Source organism: Chelonia mydas, chromosome 1, assembly GCF_015237465.2.
Source record: "Chelonia mydas isolate rCheMyd1 chromosome 1, rCheMyd1.pri.v2, whole genome shotgun sequence".
In the NCBI taxonomy this organism is placed as follows: Eukaryota; Metazoa; Chordata; order Testudines; family Cheloniidae; genus Chelonia; species Chelonia mydas.
Window position 1 is genome coordinate 270287261 of NC_057849.1, and position 20249 is coordinate 270307509.

Genomic DNA, 20249 nt, shown 5'->3' on the forward strand with positions numbered 1-20249 from the left:
CGGACAGATTTTTTTTTTTTTAAATTCAAGTTTGAGTCATGTGGGATTATAAACAATAGGCAACCAATTTAATTTAGAAAACTTGTATAATGCTACTTGGCACTCTCCTCTGGGTAATATCTAAGCTTCCAATACGTAATACTGGACAGAATTCCTAGGTTTGGACAATTTTAGAGAGACAAATAGTATCCCTAACCTTCAGAATTGCTACCTATTTCAAATGATTAAATTTGAGTGATATATAGCAGTCCTTTCTCCAGCACAAAAACTGCCAGCACAAATTAGACCCAAATCTAATGGAGTCATAAAAATAGTGTTTTCTTGTATATGCATGCTTGGCTCTTTTATGGTCAAGGATATATGGGCCAAAGCCCGTCTATGCTTTTAAACAGAGCATATTTATATTTGGTTTGGTCCTGTCCTAATCACAATAAAATAACATGCCCCAGGTTTGACTTCTAGCCATTAAAGCTCAGAGGTTTTTAACCTGGCTATACCATGATTAGTCCCAAACATTGTTGACTGGCTGTTTCCAAATTGATATAATGCTGGACACTGAAGCTCCAATCTTGATTCAATTAGCCCATGAAACTCTTGCAGTTGTCTTCAATGAGAGCAGGACTGGGCCCTCCAATCATAGTTAATCTTGTATTTAGCAACTGCTAGCAATTCTCTTCTTTTCCCAGCATATCTTGTCTATTACTAGCTCCTTTTGCTTTTTTCTTTTATAATATCACTAAAATTCCTTCATTCTCGTCTATCCCCATGGTGTAAGCCTTTGTCTCAGATTGATCATCTCTCATTCAATTGCTAGAACATTCTTCTTCCTGCCATCTCCCTATCCATTTATACAAAAAAGCCATTACAAAAATTATTTTCCTCTCTTGCTGTTCCTACGCTATCACCCCCAGCTTTCTTGAATCCTTTCTCTGGCTTCTACCACATCCAGTACAAGTTTCTTATCTTCACTTGCATCTCTGCACCTCTTCTGGCAAATACTCTTTATTATTCTCTTCACTTCCTCTCACTCTTAGCTGTATGCCTGTATTTGTGCTGCCTACTATACTTGCAGTAGTCTGCCAATGACTTTCTCTCCTTCAAATTCCTCCTTTCAATCCCAATTCCATGAATTGCTCCTATGCTGATTTCCTTATCTATGAACTCTCAATATGTACATCAACAGAATTGTTGTCTTTCCTGTGTAAAATTAAGCTCTTCAGGGCAGGAATGATTCCTATGTTTTGTAGAACACTGCACATTACAGAACCATGTGCGTAATAAATAATGTATTATTTAGTGCACTTATATTGTGCTCATTACATAGTATCTGGATGCTATTTCAGTAGCTGACTTATTTCTTATCTTTATTTTTTACATAATACTGCATACTACATTCCAAAGAGTCAATCATTTGCTAATGAAACACAAAAGTCTTCTAAGAGTATTGTATCATCCTGCTGTATGTTATACAGTGAAGCTCAGAGATTCTACGAACGATGGATTCATTTTTTTTTTCACACTATGGTTGAATCTATTAGACTTAATTGCTTATTTTCCCAAGGCTAACTTTTCCTCACCATATTCTTTAAAATCTCTTCTCACAAACTAGCTCTAGTGATGTCTTGGAAACTTACCAGTAGTAACCAGACTGCAGCCTATACTTCTGAACATTTCTGACTATGCACAGGACACAGAGGTGAATAAAAGACAGACACTGGAATGGATTTTAAGTGACAGGCTGCAACTTTATTATCATTAGGTAGGGGCGATATACCCACCCCATCACACATATCAGGCATTTAACTGAGTCCAATTTGGGATTACAGGGCTCCGAATTTATAACTGATAACTCAGAGTAAAACCCTCAGCCTACCCCCAGGATTCAGCTCAATTCAAAGTCCTCTCCTCCTCTCCCCCCCCCCCCCCCTTCAAAGTAGGTAGAGAGAACCAGTGGGGGAGCTCAATCTGCAAAGACTTCAGGCCTTTCCTATAGGCTCCCAGACCGTCAGCAAAAATCTTGCGTTTTATTTACCTCTGGGAGCTGGCCTTTTTAGCCTTTATCCACATTGGACACTGGCTGCAAGTAATGACAAACTATACATTCCTATGTTATCTCTTAATATCAGACTTCTAAATCATATCCTTCCTTACCCCAGCTGCACCTCCACAATGCAGTGAGAAAGGTGAAAACCCACCGGATCACCAGTAACTTGGTCCAATGGGAAAAAATCCTCTCTGATCCCAAAAAACATGCTTGTCTATAGATCAGATCCGAAGCATCTTGGAAATGCAACTCTCTCCCTACACTACAGGGAGGGAAGGCAGGGCAGCTGAAGAGGCAAGAGGCTTAAGTGGCTTCCCCACCTCCACCACCAATTTAAACTAATCAGCTATCCCCTCTGGTTGGCCAGCCAATCAGTTGCGTAGAAGCTGAGGAGGGGGAGGGAGCATGGCCAGGCTCTGGCATGTGCTCTTCTCCCTTCCCTCTGGGAGCGACTTAACCCCTTTTTTGGTCCAACCAGCAACATGCCCCTGATCCAAAGAGGCTGGGAGGAGGCATTTTCTGGGCATGGGCTCTTCCTTCCACTTCCTTTCTGGAGACCGTGCTTTCTCCTCGCAGTCCAAATAAATGTCCTCCCCACTAAAACAGGGTTGGGGGACAGGATTTTTACAAATGGTCCTGACACGTATGTAAACTTAATCCAATTCATAGCTTACCGATTTATTTCTATTACTGCAGGGATCCAAACACTCCTAACTTGGTATGCCACCATCCAAGAACAATATCCCACCTAAAGCTGAATGCTCTATATGTTTAAAAAGAACAAGAGTACTTGTGGCACCTTAGAGACTAACATTTATTAGAGCATAAGCTTTCGTGGGCTACAGCCCACTTCATCGGATGCATAGAATAGAACATATAGTAAGAAGATAGATAGATATATACACACACATACAGAGAAGGTGGAAGTTGCCATACAAACTGTAAGAGGCTAATTAAGATGAGCTATTATCAGCAGGAGAAAAAAACTTTTGTAGTGATAATCAAGATGGCCCATGTAGACAGTTGACAAGAAGGTGTGAGGTTACTTAACATGGGGAAATAGATTCAATCCATTCTATGCATCCGATGAAGTGGGCTGTAGCCCACGAAAGCTTATGCTCTAATAAATTTGTTAGTCTCTAAGGTGCCACAAGTACTCCTGTTCTTTTTGTGTTCTAACACGGCTGCTACTCTGAAACCTGTCTATATACTTAAATTACTAAACTGTGCTAAGTAAATGTCACAGTGTGAAACTTCACATTAGCACTGAACAGGTTGACTCACTGTAACCTCTTCTTAACACAAAGGTTTCCAATGCAGCAAGCACTCCTTAATTCAGAATAGTTGGAAAAATCATAAGTTTAGAACCAGGAAAATTATTTTTTCTTATGGCATTTACCATCTTGCAGCTGAGTAAATGCAACTAGAAATTATTTCCTAATGAAAATATCTTAGTATCAGCTTTTGAAATCTTACAGCATGTACATTGAAAAGTGCATTACATTCATATATTCAATGCATCTCAGCAGGTTTGCACCAGCCTTTTATACTACAGCATAGGCTCTCTCTAAGGCTATTCATGGGAGCCAAGGAAACTGCATGTTTTTGCAAGGCACTTGTTCTAAAAAGGCAATTATAGTTGAATTGTGGGAACCAGGGCTCAATAGTCCCATGGTAGGCCACCTTACAACATGGAAAGGTACTGTTAAAACAAGATTTCTAGCCTGGGTTTTACACCAGTGGGTCTGTAACAAGGGTAGGTCAGAGAACTGACTTCAGTACATCTGGTAGCTGTTCTTTCAAGGTGTGATATGAATACATCCGATTAGATGGAAACCTTATAAGAAGTTAGATCAGTAAAAGTTAGATCAGTATCTCTGTTACCTTCTGTGTATACAGAACAAGTAAAAAACATTGGTAAAATTTGAAGAAAAATGCCAATTTTTGCAGGTTTTTTTTACTCTTGATAAAAATTGTGATGACCATGCACCTCCTTTCTTAGTTACTTACCAAACTCAAGTTGTTGTTGTGTTAATACTCTAGAATGGCATAAAGGTAGATGCACTAAAAACAAGGAACTGAGAAAAGAAGCAGCTACATGTTTCTGTAGCCACATCAAGCAACAAAGTGAGAGACTCGGACTTGGAGCTGAACTCCTATTTCAGTATGTCTGCTCTACAATTCTTATCCTTAGCTTTACTCAAAATTATTGTCTTTACTGCAGAGTTAACTCAAGCTATCTATACTCAGATTGCTTTTGTCAAGTTTGCCTAGCTCAAGGAAGAAAAACCAGACTGCGAAATAACACTTGAGCTGCAGTGTCTGCACTGGTGCTGTACTCACTTCTGTTTGGCACTAAAACATTTGGGGTCTTCCCCGGGGTTCTTTCCATGAATTCTTTCCAAATTAATTGTTGGAGAACTTGTCTGTCCTTTCTAGGCATGTGAAGGGAATTGTAGGAAGGCACTGGATAACTAACTACCTTTAGTGGAAGTAGCCTGTGGCCACACTACAGAGTGATCGTATTGGCAACTGAGGAGTTGTGCTAGCTCCAGGTTTAGCCTAAGCCTCCTGACGAGTCACCCAACTCCAAGTTAAATGTACCACCACGCTTGGATTAATGGATTTCATGTGTGGACAGTACTTGAGTAAGGAGCATCACTTGAGTTATAACTTGAGTTAACCTTGCAGTGAAGACAAGCCGTTAGTAAAAATGGGTTATCTTGGTTTGTGACCCCATTCATGGTTTGTTAAACAATTTAATAATCTTCATGATAATGATCCTTGTCTATAGATTCATGGAATATGGGCTATGCTTTTTTAAAAATGTTATACTTTTTTTGCTGTTGTTGTATTACCAATAAATCTTGCTCAATTTATATCACAGTTAATGGAAGGAACATGGGAGAGAGTACAATAAGAATCAATTATGGAAATAAACAAGCACAGCTTCTTGAAAAGAAAATAATGTGTCCCTAATGTACTAGAATTATTTAAGTATATCAAGAAAATAGTTAATAAGGAGAAACTGCTGAAAACTAATTTGGATTTTTCAAAAGACTTTGGTAAAGTCCTTCAGAAGAATCTAGTAAGGTAACTAAGTAGTGAAATTATAGAATAGAAGTAGACAAAAGCAATACATTGAGTGTAAATTGGCCATTCTGTTTATACAAGAACAATCTGTTTTAATCCAATAACAAAAGAACATTCAAAGAAAGTGAAAGATAGCAAATTTAAAATAGTTAATACTTTTCTTATTGTTTTGTGGTTTCTGGATAAATGCACCACAAAACCAAAGATATACCTGAGATACATCAATGATATTTTCATCATCTGGACAGACAACATAAACTCCCTCATAGATTTCCATCACAATTTCAACAACCATCACCTATCCATTAAACTCTCTCTGGAACACACTCACACTCGCATCAACTTTCTGGACACCACAATCAGCTTCAGCAATGGAACTCTACAGACAACTATATACAAGAAATCAATGGAGCACCACACCTATCTTTATAGATCCAGTAACTACCACAAACACACCAAGAAATCTGTTATCTACAGCCAGGCACTCAGATACCCCAGAACATGCTCCGAAGAGAGAGTCTCAGATATACACCGTAACACTTAAAACCGCTTTCACCGAACAAGGACACTCCAAAAGAGAAATAGATTGCATTGTGGAGTGGGACGCTCAAATACCTTGAGACAATCTGATTCAATAAAACCCCTTCCAACCGCACATCCCTAGGTGTTACCTACTAACCCACACTGAAACCCATGAGGGGTACCATTAAACAACTACAACCTATATTTGATGGGGACCCTATCCTGAAAAAAATCTTTCTTGAACCCCCTCTTCTGGCCTTCAAACAGTCCCACAACCTCTCCAAGCTCATCATCAGAAGCAGGCTCCCCACAGACCAGGACACACCAACTCAAAGAGCCATCAGACCCTGCCAGAACAACAGATGCAAAACCTGAAGACACATCTCCACTGCTGCAATGATTAACACACCCAACAACACATCTTTCGAGATCCGTGGGTCCAACACATGCCTATCACAACACTAAATGCTCCAATAACAACTTTGTGGGTGGAACCAGACAATCACTACACTCTTGAATGAACTCGCACAGGAAAATCAGTCAAAAACACCGTATCACTTGTGGGTGAATATTTTTCACAAAAGGTCAGAAATAGCGTGATCAATCTGTCCTCTTACTCAAAGGAAACCTGCACAACACTTTCAAAAGACAAGCCTGTATGCTCAAAGTCATAACTTTGCTAGACACTAAGGCCTTGTCTACAACTACACATTTTTTTTGTCTGCAAAAGGCAGCTTTTATGGATAAAACAGTGGAGGGGTACACACTCCAGTGCTCCTGCTGCCAACAAAACTCTTCTGCTTTGCCAACAAAATAAAACCATCTTGACGAGGGGTAGAGCAAAGTTAGATCGACAAAGCATCAGTGTAGACACTGCGTTCATTACGTCGCTGTAACTGGGCTACAAGAGTTATCCCACAATTCCCCCTGTGACCACTCGCTCCACTCACTGTTCTGAACTCCACTGGCCTGCATCCAGCTACACAGCTACGCATGCACACCTCCTCTTTCAAAGACCCAGGAAGTTTTTGAAATTGCTCAGCTGAGGATGGCAAGTCCCGACAACAAATGCACTCCTGGCTGGACTACGGAAGGAGGAGGAGGTGATCTCCTTGGTCTGTGGGGAGGGGAAGCTGTGGGAGAACTCGGAGGGAATCGCAAAATCAAAACATTAACAAGGAATCTTGCTCTCCCAGGCACTAGGAATACAACAGCAGGCAGGGCAGGCTGCTGCTGGGTGGGTTGGGGTAGGGGAAAGAGACTGGTGCTGTACTGTGCTATGCAGAACCAGGGAGGGAGGTGGGAGCTGATGTCGGGCTGTCCCCCTCTCCCTGCTTGTGTACTGGTCAGCTTCTGCCTCAGGATTGGTTGCTTCCAGCTGCATGCAACAGAGATTTAATTATAGCAGTGGCTTTTTGTCAGAGTAACTTGCATTGACAAAACTCTGTAGTGTAGACAAGGCCTACAAATCGGAGACTGAACAGACACTGGATTTACAGCTTATTACAACGAACTGATCTGTAACCCACTATTCCTCCTTTTTGCCCTATGACTACAGGGGTGTTAATAAGCCATTTCACCTGGAATGTTCCCTTAGAATATGTGCTAGCTACTTATACTAAACTATCTGTTCATTTTTGTATTTAGCTGTGACACTCTTAGTACCTTTCCCAGACCTGAGGAAGAGCTCTGTGTAGCTCAGAAGCTTGTCTCTCTCACCAACAGAAGTTGGTCCAATAAAAGATATTGTGTCACCCACCTTGTCTCTCTAATATCCTGGGACTGACATGGCTATAATACTGCATAGTTCTCCTATGACATTCAGCTTGGAAGAAATCTAAAAATAATTGGATGTTTATTAGATAATGAAAATATCGATAGTTACGTTAGATATCTCTCTTTCTTTCTTTCTTTTTTTTTTTTTTAATAGAAGGAATCTAATCCTTCATTTTTCAGGACATAAGGTAACCTCTAACTCATGGAGTCAGGATGAAATTTTCCCCTATGGGCAGGTTAGTCTATAACTGTCAGTTACTGGGTTTCTTGCACCTTTCTCTGAAGCAAAGGATACCAACCAGGAGCAGACTGGTAATGGGTATAGCAATTCTTATGTTCCTGATCCTACTTGCCTTAATTGCATAAATGAGATTTGTCCTATAATTCTAAGATCAGTTTCATATACTACCCTCTTCAAAAATTACCATCAGTAGCAATTCAGTGTTTGGTGTGAGGCAGGGAAAACCCTTACAATAACATTTCAGTCTGATCTATTAAACTTTAAAATAAATCTGAGGTTTGACAGTGAAAGTTCAATTTAAAGTGTGTGTAAAATAAATAAATAAAACCCCACAGTATAGCTCCCACACTTCTAACAGGACACTGACAGCTTGTTTAGGGTCAACCATTTAAAGAAAAGGAAATACTTCATGGTACATCCCTGGGAAATGTTCACACATACAACTCTTTAAAATAACATTTGGGGGAAATACAATTTTTAAAAAATCTTTTGAAAAAAGATATGTATTCTCCTTCTGGGATACTGAATGGGCAATTGAGCTAAATGGGCTGCCCTCTATCTAATGAAATAAAACAGTAAGTGGCTTCTCATGTAACAGGGACTTTTTCTGATTTGTCCCATCCCCACCCATTTCCTATTGTCCTTTTTAAATTTACCATTCTGTGCCAATTTGCACAATGTTTTAAATTCCCCCAAAGAGCTGTTCTACCAGTTTGCTTTCTTCAGGAGGAAAAGAATTGATACTTCTTTGAAAAGTAATCTTTTCTATAAAGGTCTTAAACAGTTTAGTCCAGTCTGCTGAAATACAGAATGGTATGGTACAAATTAGTAAATTTCCCCTGAACAAAAGTGTTTATTTCTTTCTTTGTGTGGTGTGGTAGTATAAATAGTTGGCATGGCTGGGGAGTAGGTTTTGTTCTGAAAGAAAATATAATTTTTAGACAGGAAACTTTTTTAAAAATTGCAGTTGAGCCATTCTTCCTAACATACAAGCTAAACTGCGGTAAAACATGGCATAATTTATTGGCAGCTCCAGGCACTGAGATAAGGGGCTTACTGCCAGTCCAGCACTTGTATTCTTGCTAGTAAGATTTGACGATTAGCCTTACCTTCAAGTGCCAATTACCTGGATTTCTGTGCTTGTCTGCATGCTCTAGCTTTATGGCATCTGAGATTACTCTCATCTATCACTTCAGCTAAATACTCGTTTCCCAGACTGTTAAAGGCAAGCACATTATAATATCAATAAAAATGGAAACTCATTTATACTTCTATCTTCATACTGTTACCCTAATAAACCATAAACAGACTAAATTGTCTCCTGTAGCTCTCCCTCTTCATAGGAACATTGACCTAAATTATACAACACATAAAAGGCTATTTGAGAACTAAAGTTACGTACAGCAAGTACAACTATTGCCTAATTTTCTTCTATCAAATATGTAATATTAATAATTAATTCAAAATCTGAAATAATTAAAAGGATCTGTCTGTTCAGCCAGAAAATTAAGTTACAAATCCTATTTTGCTTTCATTTGTTTCATCTGGAAGCAGCTGAGCTTAATTTTGCATGAAACACTATTACTTAGTGCACACCTGGCATGTAGTGTAAATGGTTGGATATTATGAAACGAAAAAAGGAAAGAATCAAAATACATTGAAGTCTTAAAGGTTAGTAGTCCATCTTCTCCATAGTGCGATGTAAAACTTGGCAGTATCACTTCTCAGAGGCTCATTCAAACATTTCCTTTGGTTTTGAAACATTGTGGGTTGGTACACTCCCAAGTCTTGGGTTTAAACAACCCCGAAAAATCTGAGTAAAACTCTGTCAAACCTGCTGAGTTTCACTTGACTAGCTATAGTTCTATAGAAAGTTGCAGAGTATAACTGAGAACGTAAGTTTTGCATTATTTTGACTAAATTGCAAATCAGTTCAACTTGATTGAAATTTTCATCGTCTTTCCCACATCTTTTAACTATATAGTATCTCTGGCTTTCAAGTGAGTACCAAAACTCGAAGCCAGAAGAGTTCCATGTGGCTTTAGATTTTTGTTGCAAACATCCATAACTTCAGTTATCCATAATGTGCTTGTTTTTTAAATTGGCTGGCTTCAGGGTACTTAGCCTCCTGTCCAACAGGTTTCACGAAGGGAATTGTGTAGCAAGTGGCTATAAATAATGACCTTGAATGGCTGAACACAAGACATTCTACTTTGCAAGCTCAATGCTGTCTAATCAGGGTTCTTTTACAAAGCTTTTTTGCCATCTTAGACTGGCTATGGAAGACTAGAATCATTGTCCTGTAAAACTTTTCCTCTTCACATTCACAGCTGGCAAAGGTTGGGCATTTTTTTGCTTACTAAGATTTGAATGTTTGAGCTATTAGGTAAACAAAGGCTTAAGCAGGAAAGCAATTCTAGTTACACAAGATGATGCAAATGCTCTTGCACTAGCTGTGTCTTCACTAGCAAATTTCATCGCAGTAATTTATCACCAGTGCAGCTCCACTGGTGGCAATAATGGGAAACAGGAGGTGGGCATTTTTCATTTTCAGGAGAAACGGCGATGAAAGTCTGTAGAGATGACACACTACAACTTCTGTGATTCTATGAGGTGAATCATGGTTACAGAGTTTTTTAGCATAGGCAATGTTTTGGGCCACAGTGGTAAAAACATAGGCACCAAGGGAACTTTTGCTGCAAAAATTTAGGGTCAAATGAGTTTAGGGGCCTACAGAGTGAGGCAGCAGCTGAGCGGAGGTTTTATGGATCGCAGTGGTGCCTAAAAATGGGACTTGGGTGCCTAAAACTGGAGGTTAGGTGCTTAGGTACCTTTGTGGATCCAAGCCTAGTGTTTACATCACTGGGTGATGCCTAGCATCTTATCCATTGCTTTTTGTAAAGTTACAACTACAGTTGATATAGCCAGAGGGCATCCATGTTCTATTATTACCTAACCAAAAAAGTCAGTGTGTTGTTAGATAATATAGTGCTTTGCAAATTAGGTACTGTAGTTGGCTCCAGTCAGTTGTCCGGATCCTTAGGGTCTCTATCTGGTACTGGTTCCAATGACCATAATAGTTTTGGTGCCAGATCAGAGGATTTGGCTACTGGAAGCTCAGTTGTCTTAGAACTGGAGCTTTGTGCCAAGGCCAGAGTTTTCATAACTGATACTTTCTTGACAGGTTTCAGAGTAGCAGCCGTGTTAGTCTGTATCCGCAAAAAGAAAAGGAGTACTTGTGGCACCTTAGAGACTAACAAATTTATTTGAGCATAAGCTTTCGTGAGCTACAGCTCACTTCATCGGGTGAAATGAGCTGTAGCTCATGAAAGCTTATGCTCAAATAAATTTGTTAGTCTCTAAGGTGCCACAAGTGATACATTCTTGGATCCACAAGTGCCCGGAGCCAATTCAGGTCTCCTGTCCTTCCTTTTGCATCTATTAAAATTATTGCATCACAGAGACTTGACTGACGAGGCCTCTTGTAACAGAAGGGTCTGAAGTCTGTTCTGTCTCTCCTTCCGGGCTGGAGGAGTACATGTGCTGCAGATAGAACAACATGCCAGAGAATGAGTCTCATTTAGGCCTTTCAAGCAGTGAACATGGACCTCAGATGCTGGGAACACACCTGGGCACAACATGCATCCCTTAAACCCATGCTGCTTTGTGCCATGTCGGTACCGGTAAGTATTCCTACTTAAAGCTAAAATGCTAATCTGAACTATCCTAAAAACGAACTATAAAACTTCCTAATGATAACTAGTCTAAAAGGTAAAATGGCACTCTAGCTATGGAGCTGGGAGATCCGGAGAGGTTCACATCCTTTCACTGCTGCATTTGGAAGGAACTGAGGGGACAACAGACACAAGCCCCCTTCTAATGCCTTGCCCTCAGAATGTGATCGTATACTGGGCATAGGGATGGGAAGGATGTGTGAGCACTCTAACAGGCCCTGCTACCAGAAGATTCCACAGTCATTGCTGCACTGGTTGGTGCATCCCAAGAGTAGGAATGTGCAGAGGAGACTCAAAGAACTCTTAGTTCCTAACAGAATCAGAATGCTATTTGATGGATTAAAATCAGTAAATATTTAAATGGATATAGTTAACATGACCTCAAGAGACCAGCATCCAGGCCGAAGCACCTGTTTCTTGGTAACTAAGTTTCCCAGTGTTTGAAAGCTAAGCTTACTGGCTGTCATCCAAAGCACATTAAGGGACACAAGGAAACTGCCTGCATCACAGATTGGCATGCAAGATTAAAGAGCGGACAGAGTGTTTTTGGCAACAGTGTTTTTGTAGAGGACAGTCTAATATTTTGTATTCGTATCCCTACAGAAAAATGACAAATTAAACTGAGCAAAAACATTGTATTGTAATAAATTTAATGAAAAATTACTAGACTATTGAAAATTCTCTCTATTTCAAGCTAAACTCAATCTTGTGCATGATGTATTATAATAGTAAATCTTATATGCCACTAGAGACACATACACTGTGCTGCAGTGCACAGGTACAATTCTGTATATTACTAAGTGCAGCAGTAACAGATTGGCTGGTGCTGTCCACTGCTGCTGCATCTGTCAAGGGGAGCAGAAAGTGTAGCATGCCGCAGCAGTTCTACTGAGGCAGCATGACGTGAACCTGGAAGTGCAGAAGAGCACAGTGATTATCCTGAGATCCTGAACTATGTGGAGAAGATGAAAGGTGCAATACAGTGTTGTTCCACTGACAGAGCGATGTGTCGCTATGATGCCCGTTATGGGGAAAGGTCAGGGTGGGAGGGGGGATGTCTCTATCTGTATAGACGTAGAGAAGCAAATTGGAGCAGTGAAGAGGGAAAGGTATTCCACAATGGAATATGTCATTTTCTATTTCCACTTAACTATTTTTAGACTATTGTAATGCATTGACTTGAAATTCGTTACTCCTGATTTACTACAAGTGTAATTGAGAGGAGACTAAGCCCCATAATCACCAAGTTCATTGGGGCAACAGTATTTTCCTCACTACGTTCAGCTAGTGGATTCTGGCAAGTTCCACTCCAACATTACATTGCCAAACAGATAAACCATTCAAAATACACTGCTTTTGTCCTCTCCCATTAACCCTCCTAAGCACCTCAGAAATCTTCCAAAGGAAAATGAGTGAGATTCGACAAGGATAGAGGAAACAGTTTATGTGGATGTGAAGTTTATGGGAAGTCCGAGGAAGAAAGCTACATAAGGCTAAAACAACTAGTATAGGCGAAAGAGCCTTCTGAACTAAAATTAGATACAGATTAGTTGCACCCCTCCCACTCTTAAATTTGTAACATTAGTTGACTAATTCCCACCACCACCACACACAAACATTAAATATAGTTGTGTGTTAACTATTTTAGATATCACCCAAAGATACTATGGATATAAAAGTAACTTGTGAAATATTTACGTGTGTTTGTTTACAGAATGCATGTGAGTACCATAACAAGATGACACAGCTTAATGAATACTTCTGTAGTCCTGCTATTTGTCAGAGTTCTAAATAAATCTTATTATTTCATGATGAATTATTTAAATCTGTTTTGTTATCCTTATCCGCACTCCCCACCCACGTTAAAATATACCAAAATAAAAGCAGTATCAGTTGCTATGGAAGTGTGTATTTGCTTTTGAAATCAGCAATAACAGAGGATTTAAGGATACATGTGCTTACTGAATACAGTGGAATTAGGAAAGGGTTCTATCAAATAAGCATCTTCATCTTCCCTTTTTTTTTTTTTTTTTTTAAGTCTTCAAGGCTGATTATAATTTCCTTAGTTAAAGAAATTACTTCAGTATAAGTAATTCACATTTTCTGCAGTAAGCATGGTCTACAGAAGGATTTATCAGATGACTGGGGATGTCCTAGAAGTAGGTCACAAGGGGTATTTATTAGGTTGCATCCCTTTCTTGAGAAAATAAAAAACTTGTAAAATCCCACAATTGTTAAGGCTCATCAGGAGCGGAGGCAAGGAGGAGCTTGCTCCTTCCTGCTGATTCTGTAGCTGTCCTGCTCCTGTCTTGCCACCTCCCTACTCTTACCCAGACTTACTGCAGCTTCTGCCTCTTCTTTCCTACATCTCACTAGACAAAGACATGGTTCTGCTCTGGTGTAAGGTAGCGGTGCTTCAGGAGACTGTGGACGCTTGAAGTAGTCCTGTGTTTGCTGGTGAATCTGGATGGGTGAGAAGATGGGAGAAGCCCCGATTAAGCACCTGGCACACACTCACTGTGCCAAACAACTTGCAACTTATTGCTATGATTCCAGTCTCTCAATCATTTGTGGCCTGTATTGACTGTGGAGAACTGTATGCTTTGCTTCAAGGAACTTTGATGGTTTTGGGATCCTGGGAAGGAGAAATGGTATAGGACCCCGCATCTACATAATATTGTCAATGCAGTTCAACCATTGGTGTGGAGCAGTGCTTGAAGGGCAGGAGTTAGGATATCAAATATGGCTCCTTCTCTACAGAATACACAGTCTCAGGAGCTTATTCTAAATTGGTTAAACCAGTGGTTCCCACTGCAGTGTTCCAAAGTCCCTCATTTTGTTTTTTGGACTGAGATTGGGTTTCTTACCCTTTTCTGCTTTGGGGTAAACAGATTACCTATCCACCACACTCATCCCATTTGGATGACTTAATAAAACCACCTCAACCAGCAGTGGTAGCTATGTTGGCAAGAGAAGCTGTTCACATGAACGCTAATGCCAAAGAAACTTATGTCGTTCAGGGCTGTGTGGCTTTTTTCCTCACACCCCTGAGTAATATAAGTTTTGCCAACATGAGTGCTAGTGTAGATGTGGCCTTTGTTTGAACACTATGAAATTTTGTAATGTAGAACAGCAGCTCTCTGTATTTTTATTTTGTTGCTATTTTTATCTGGCTTCTTTTGCCTTGCCAGGTGGTTGCTACCTCTTTTCCTTGTAAGTAATTTATTACTGAGCAGCAACAGCTTCTCCATAGTTACAGTTGGAACCACGCTATCACTACAAGCTAGACTTTTGGAAAATATCCAAGCTTTCTAGTGTGGTGTTGTTTTTTTTAAACTTTGGTGTTCCCCTAATTTTTTTCCCCTTATGAAATTGCTACATATTAACCAGCATAACTCATATGTTACACTGTGAGACGGAAGTCTGCTGCACTTTAGACCTTTAGCCAAGTCTCTCAAATACTGTAGACTTGTTGAAAATGCAGATGCTTTATAGCCTGAGAGCAATCAAATTATCCATTCTTGAAATTTGCTCTGAGCTAATCTCTCCTAGTCCAGTTTCAGCCTCTCCCCTTTTCCTGGCATTGTTTACATTTTCATAATTCAGCAGGCTTCAGAATAAGGGAATAGATGAGTACACCCCCTATTCATAAAATAAAAATAGGGCGAGGCTAGCTAACCATGTGTAAAAGAAAGCAAGGGAGGCAGCAATGTTGAAAGTGGTTTTCTTTGATGTATATGTTTGTCCTTTCAGAATATTTTTCTGGCAAAAAATTGTAGTTAAGAAAACATTTTTTCCAGACAGTTTGTGGTATTTATTCATGCTTCTCCTGACATACATACCTGTCATTTATTCCTGTGGCATTCTTTCCACTATGAAATTGTCAACAGGTGCCATGTAGCTTACTAAGCAGGCAAGTGGAGATTCTGCAAATAGTGCAGGTGATTTGTCACACATCTTCAGTTACTTTTGATTTTAGTTGAATATGTGTGGCTAAATCCCATGCCCTGCTTTGAAAGTATCACCCTCAGACTGTGTGTGGAAATCTGTAAGCTTTTCCAGTATACACTAAAATGTACTGTACCAGTACCTTTCTTTATACCTGTTTAAATGTAAAGCTGGAAACACTTTTTATAAATTTGTGAAGTTCACAATGGCTCATGTTATGCTATCCTTGATTGATGCTGGCAGGCCAGATGCCGCTCTTGTCAAGACTGCAAAAGTTAGCGAAGAACTAACAAACTCATAGCTGGAGACCAGACCAGTTCACCTGTATGTTAATTTTGCTAACAATAGGTATTTCTCATATAAGAATGTATGTAGCGTTTAGACTCTATGAAATGCTTGTAAGTTTCTGCATGCATTAATCTCACTTGCAATGTCTGTATTCCATGCTATAAGAAAATATGTAAATTTTACTTTATAACTTCGAAAACCCAGGTATGGGAATCGTCCTTCCCCCACCCCCACCCCCACCCCCACCCATCCAGAAGCACTGTCAAAATCAGATGGGCCATCAACAAATATCTCAATATAAAGGATGGGTTAATGGGTTAATTTTCATCTTGGAAATTCTATGTGCAAGGAAGCTCGTCCTATGGATTTGGAAGCTGAGTGAAGGAAATAAGTCATAGGAAAAATTTCCATCTTTTTTGGCTGTTTGAACTCTGACAGGACCAGACACTCTGAGGCAGAGATCCCCAGGGGTTATCCCTAGGTCTGCCCTCAATGACATTTTGAATTGATAGATACAGCTCTGTCACTCTTAGAATTTAGATGATAACTCATTTGTGTGTGTATGTTTGCTTGCTTTAACCTGTAAATAATGCTTATTCCTTTTTTCCTGGTTAATAAACCTTTAGATAGTTTATTACAGGATTGGCTACAGAATTGTCTTTGGTGTAAGAGCTAGGGTACCAGTTGATCTGGGGGCAAGTGACTCGTCTCTTAGGACTGGGAGCAACCTGACCATTCATCACTAAATCCATTTTGTCTGCGTGGTAATTTAGACTGGAGAGTCAAGGGGACTCTATAGTAAGACTGTTACAGTGATCCAGGAGTTCACATTTCTTACTGGCTTGGTGAAATCTAATTATAGAACACATCACCAGTTTGGGGTGTCTGCCCTGTTTTCTGATGGTTTGCCCTGAGGTAGGCACTCACAGTTGTGAGGCACTCCAGACAGCGTGACAGTTCACAGTGGCTCATGTTATGCCATCCTCGATTTAACAAAACTCGTATTGATGAAACTAGAAAGTTGGCTCCAGATGAAGAGCACATAACACAAATATCCTTTAGCTCTCTAGTCTATGCAGTCGTGTGTGTGTGTGTGTGTGTATGTGCACATGTGATATCAATATGTACATATAAATAATCAAAGTATTTTGATAACTTGTTCAGAGCAGCAATAGTTTTGCAGCTTCTCAGCTGCTGTGGGATGGGATTAGGTTTAAACTTCCCAGATCACTTACAATAGGAAATAAATGGACAAGAAAACTTTCATTTGATACTTCAAAATCCACAAAGCATATGTATTTTATAAAAGTTATAAATGAACCACAACTTTCTATCTGATTACTTACATTAGATATATAATTGTATATTTTAACTGTTGCATGAGTAAAGTTATTTTTGTTGTTCTCAAAATTTATGTATGGCCTACACCTTTAAGGTATTACCATATGAAGTACAGTAACTAACAAGAGGTCTCAAAGTCCAGTTTTTTGTCTAACATGTGGTACTACTTTTATTGGAGCTGCTAATTTGGTTCAGGTCTGCTTGGCACTTGGGATAGCAAAACACCCTTCTATATAAGGATTCAATTACTTCCCTGCTCATTAGACATGTGAGGTGAAATTCTTCCCTTAATACATTGGTATGACTCATTGTTATATGTAAAGCAGAACAGAATTTGGTGCAGTGAGCAGGTGAGTAAATAAAACAATACTTCATCAGTCTGCCTCTCCAAAGAACGTGTTTGGAAACAGCCCTGAATCTTAGTTTGTCTACATAGAGATTGTTTCTTATTAGCTATTCTTTGTCTTAAGTGTATTCAGCTAATTTAGTTTACACCACTCTTATTCCAGGATAGGGAGTATTCACGCATGGAGTTAATCAGGAATAATTAATTTTAAAGTCACACCCTACCTTATTCAGGATTAGTTTTCATGTGTAAAGCTCTTGGTAACTGCAATGGGCATTGTACTAGTGTAACTCTGAGAGTAGAATTGGCCCTTTTACTTTGAGAGTAGAAGAGGTGCATTTTGAAGCCAAATGCCACCTATTGCCTGTTTGCAGTGTTATCATATTTAATGCATTTTTTAAATTACAATCTGGTGCCATATCCTGCTGTCCCATGGGAAAAATCCACAGGAACAGCCCTGTTGAGAGAGAACCAGAGGCTCTCCTCGGTTTCCTCCAAGTTCTTCAGTTTTGGGGGCAAGATAATTCTCACTCATAGGAAACATAATGCCTAGCTCTTATATAGTATTTTTCATCAGTAGATCTCAATGTGCTTTACAAAGAAGATTAGTATCCTTATCCCCATATTACAGATGGGGAAACTGAAGCACAAAGAGGGAAAGGGCTACATCCTCAAAGAGACTTAGGTGTGGCAACAATGAGTGTTGCAATACCCAACTTTTAAGCACACGGTAGACTCCTCAACCTGCCCAGGTTTGGTGACTAGGCTCCCTATACAATGGACAGGGAGAGAGATGTGCCTAAAAAAGGGATTCACAGAAGCTAGCAAGCAGAGCAGGGAGCAGCTTGAGCTAGCCAGTAGGAAATGTTGGAGAAGGGTGCGGCCAAGTCCAGCACTTCAGAGGTAGTTAGGTGCCTAATTTAACACGGAGGGAGGGAGCCTTCCCAAAGCGGGGGTTCCCTCGCTGCCCATGAATGAATGGTCAGTTAATGTTCACTTGAAAGCTAGGATGATTGATTTTAACAGCTGTTTATAAAATAGTTGCCATTATGATCTGTTCTGTTTAGATTCTTATACTGCGCTCATCTTCACCATGGTATCTGAGTGCCTTCCAATAATGAAGTAAATTGGTGCTTAATATCTCTCATATTCACCTCCCTATTCAGCTCCCTAGAGAAAATTTTCATGTTTTGGATTTTTTTTAAGCTAATGTGCTCTATACTGTTTGAACAAAAGGCTGAAAGAAGAAATGAGCTTTTCATTTGGGCTAGAAAGTGGAAAGGTTTGAGGGAAATCTTAGTTCCTGGAGGAACAAGTTCCACAGTCCCAATGGAGGTTCAGTCTCCTGCACAAATAGGTTTTGCCCTTACAAACAGGTTTTGCCCTTGCCTTTGTCTGTGACTAGATAGACAATTGTGCCAGGAGTGAAGTTGTTAACAGCAAAGTCCCAGAGTTTGAGGCAGTCTTTTGAGTTCTGAGCTCAGATCATCTAGCACACTGAAAATAAAGATCTACAGCTTAAACTTGTCATCATGTTCTACAGGAAGCCAGCAGCATGAACAGAGTACTGGGATGATTTGCTTATCACAGGTGTTGCTGAAGATGCAATTTGCTGCATTCTGCACCAGTTGGAAGTTTCCTCAGGGCTCAGTCTCTCAAAGCTAGGTATATTGCATTGATGTATTACAGATGGGAGGGAACAAAGGCATGTACTACTGAAGCCAGGTCATCCTCTGCCTTGCTGTGACAGTCTTCTAGCCAGCTGGAGAGGATAAAGTATTGTATGGACACTGCCGCATGAGAGCTCAGCGTTGATGAAGGGTCCAGAAGTACTCCTAAGCTGTATGTTGACTTGATGTGGTATGATTGTGTCTCCAACTGGTGGAGTCTATACCATGGATGTAACCTTTTCAGAGTGTTTCCTTCTGCCAGTCTGTATCACCTTTTGTCTTGCTAGGGTCTAACATCAATCTGCTCCTCCTCATCCATCTGCACATTGCAGACAGTTATCTGAATGGTACTGGCGTTATCAGTGTTATTTGAGTCCATGAAGTCCAACCATTCCTTCCAGCAACTGCATTTAATGTTGAATAAGTTTGCATAGGGAATCAAGCTGTGCAAAAGAAAGATCTGATGGCTGAGAAACAATTTTCCCGTTACTACTTTCTAAGCACATCCTTCCTGGAAAAAGTCTAATCATTTAAGTGTATTTCATATGACCCCTGCCATGTGGATGGTGAATAAAGTAAACTCTGGCTGACTCTATAGCAGGCTTAGTATCCAGGTTGTTTACTGGCCTGTCGAAGATGTTGCATCTAATCTTCACATATGAAAGCCACTATTGCCAAAACACTTGATTCTGTCACACAAGAATCTGTTCAAGATACTATTGCACAAAAATCTGTTTGTCACTTAAAGCAATAATTTTTGTCTATTTTTTCCATGCTAAATGCTAACTTCTCAGTTAACATGTTCATAGTTTTTTCCTTTTTGAAACTGGTCAGTATTACGCATATTTTCTGCACTTTAGATGAACATATATGTAATTATTGAGTATATATGAAGGTGTATTATGTTTTGCTGCATTTTGACTTCCATAGGAGTGTTTTCTAGAGATTTCAGTTCTAGTATGGCTAGTTATTACTGGAATTTATCTGCTGGAATGGAATATACTGTACATACATTTTAATGATCAGGGATGACATTTAATGAAAAGATCTGACTAGTCAGCAATAACCTGATTATGCTGCTAATTTTGTTAAACTTTAACTATCACAATCAAAGTTTTTGTTCGTGTGAGTTCTTGAAGCACGAAAGCCACTGTACTACCATAAAGAGCTACTGTCATCCTTGTTTAAAAACAAAAGTTTAAACAATGAGGCCAGTAGTCTTTTCTTCCCATCTTTATAGCCAAGG

General features: G+C 39.7%; 1 protein-coding gene across 2 annotated transcripts in view; it reads left to right on the top strand.

Annotated features, from left to right (window-relative positions):
• KITLG (KIT ligand) overlaps nucleotides 1-20249 on the top strand; it is an 88550-nt gene that overhangs the window by 10047 nt on the left and 58254 nt on the right. The gene's annotated exons all lie outside the window — the stretch shown is intronic.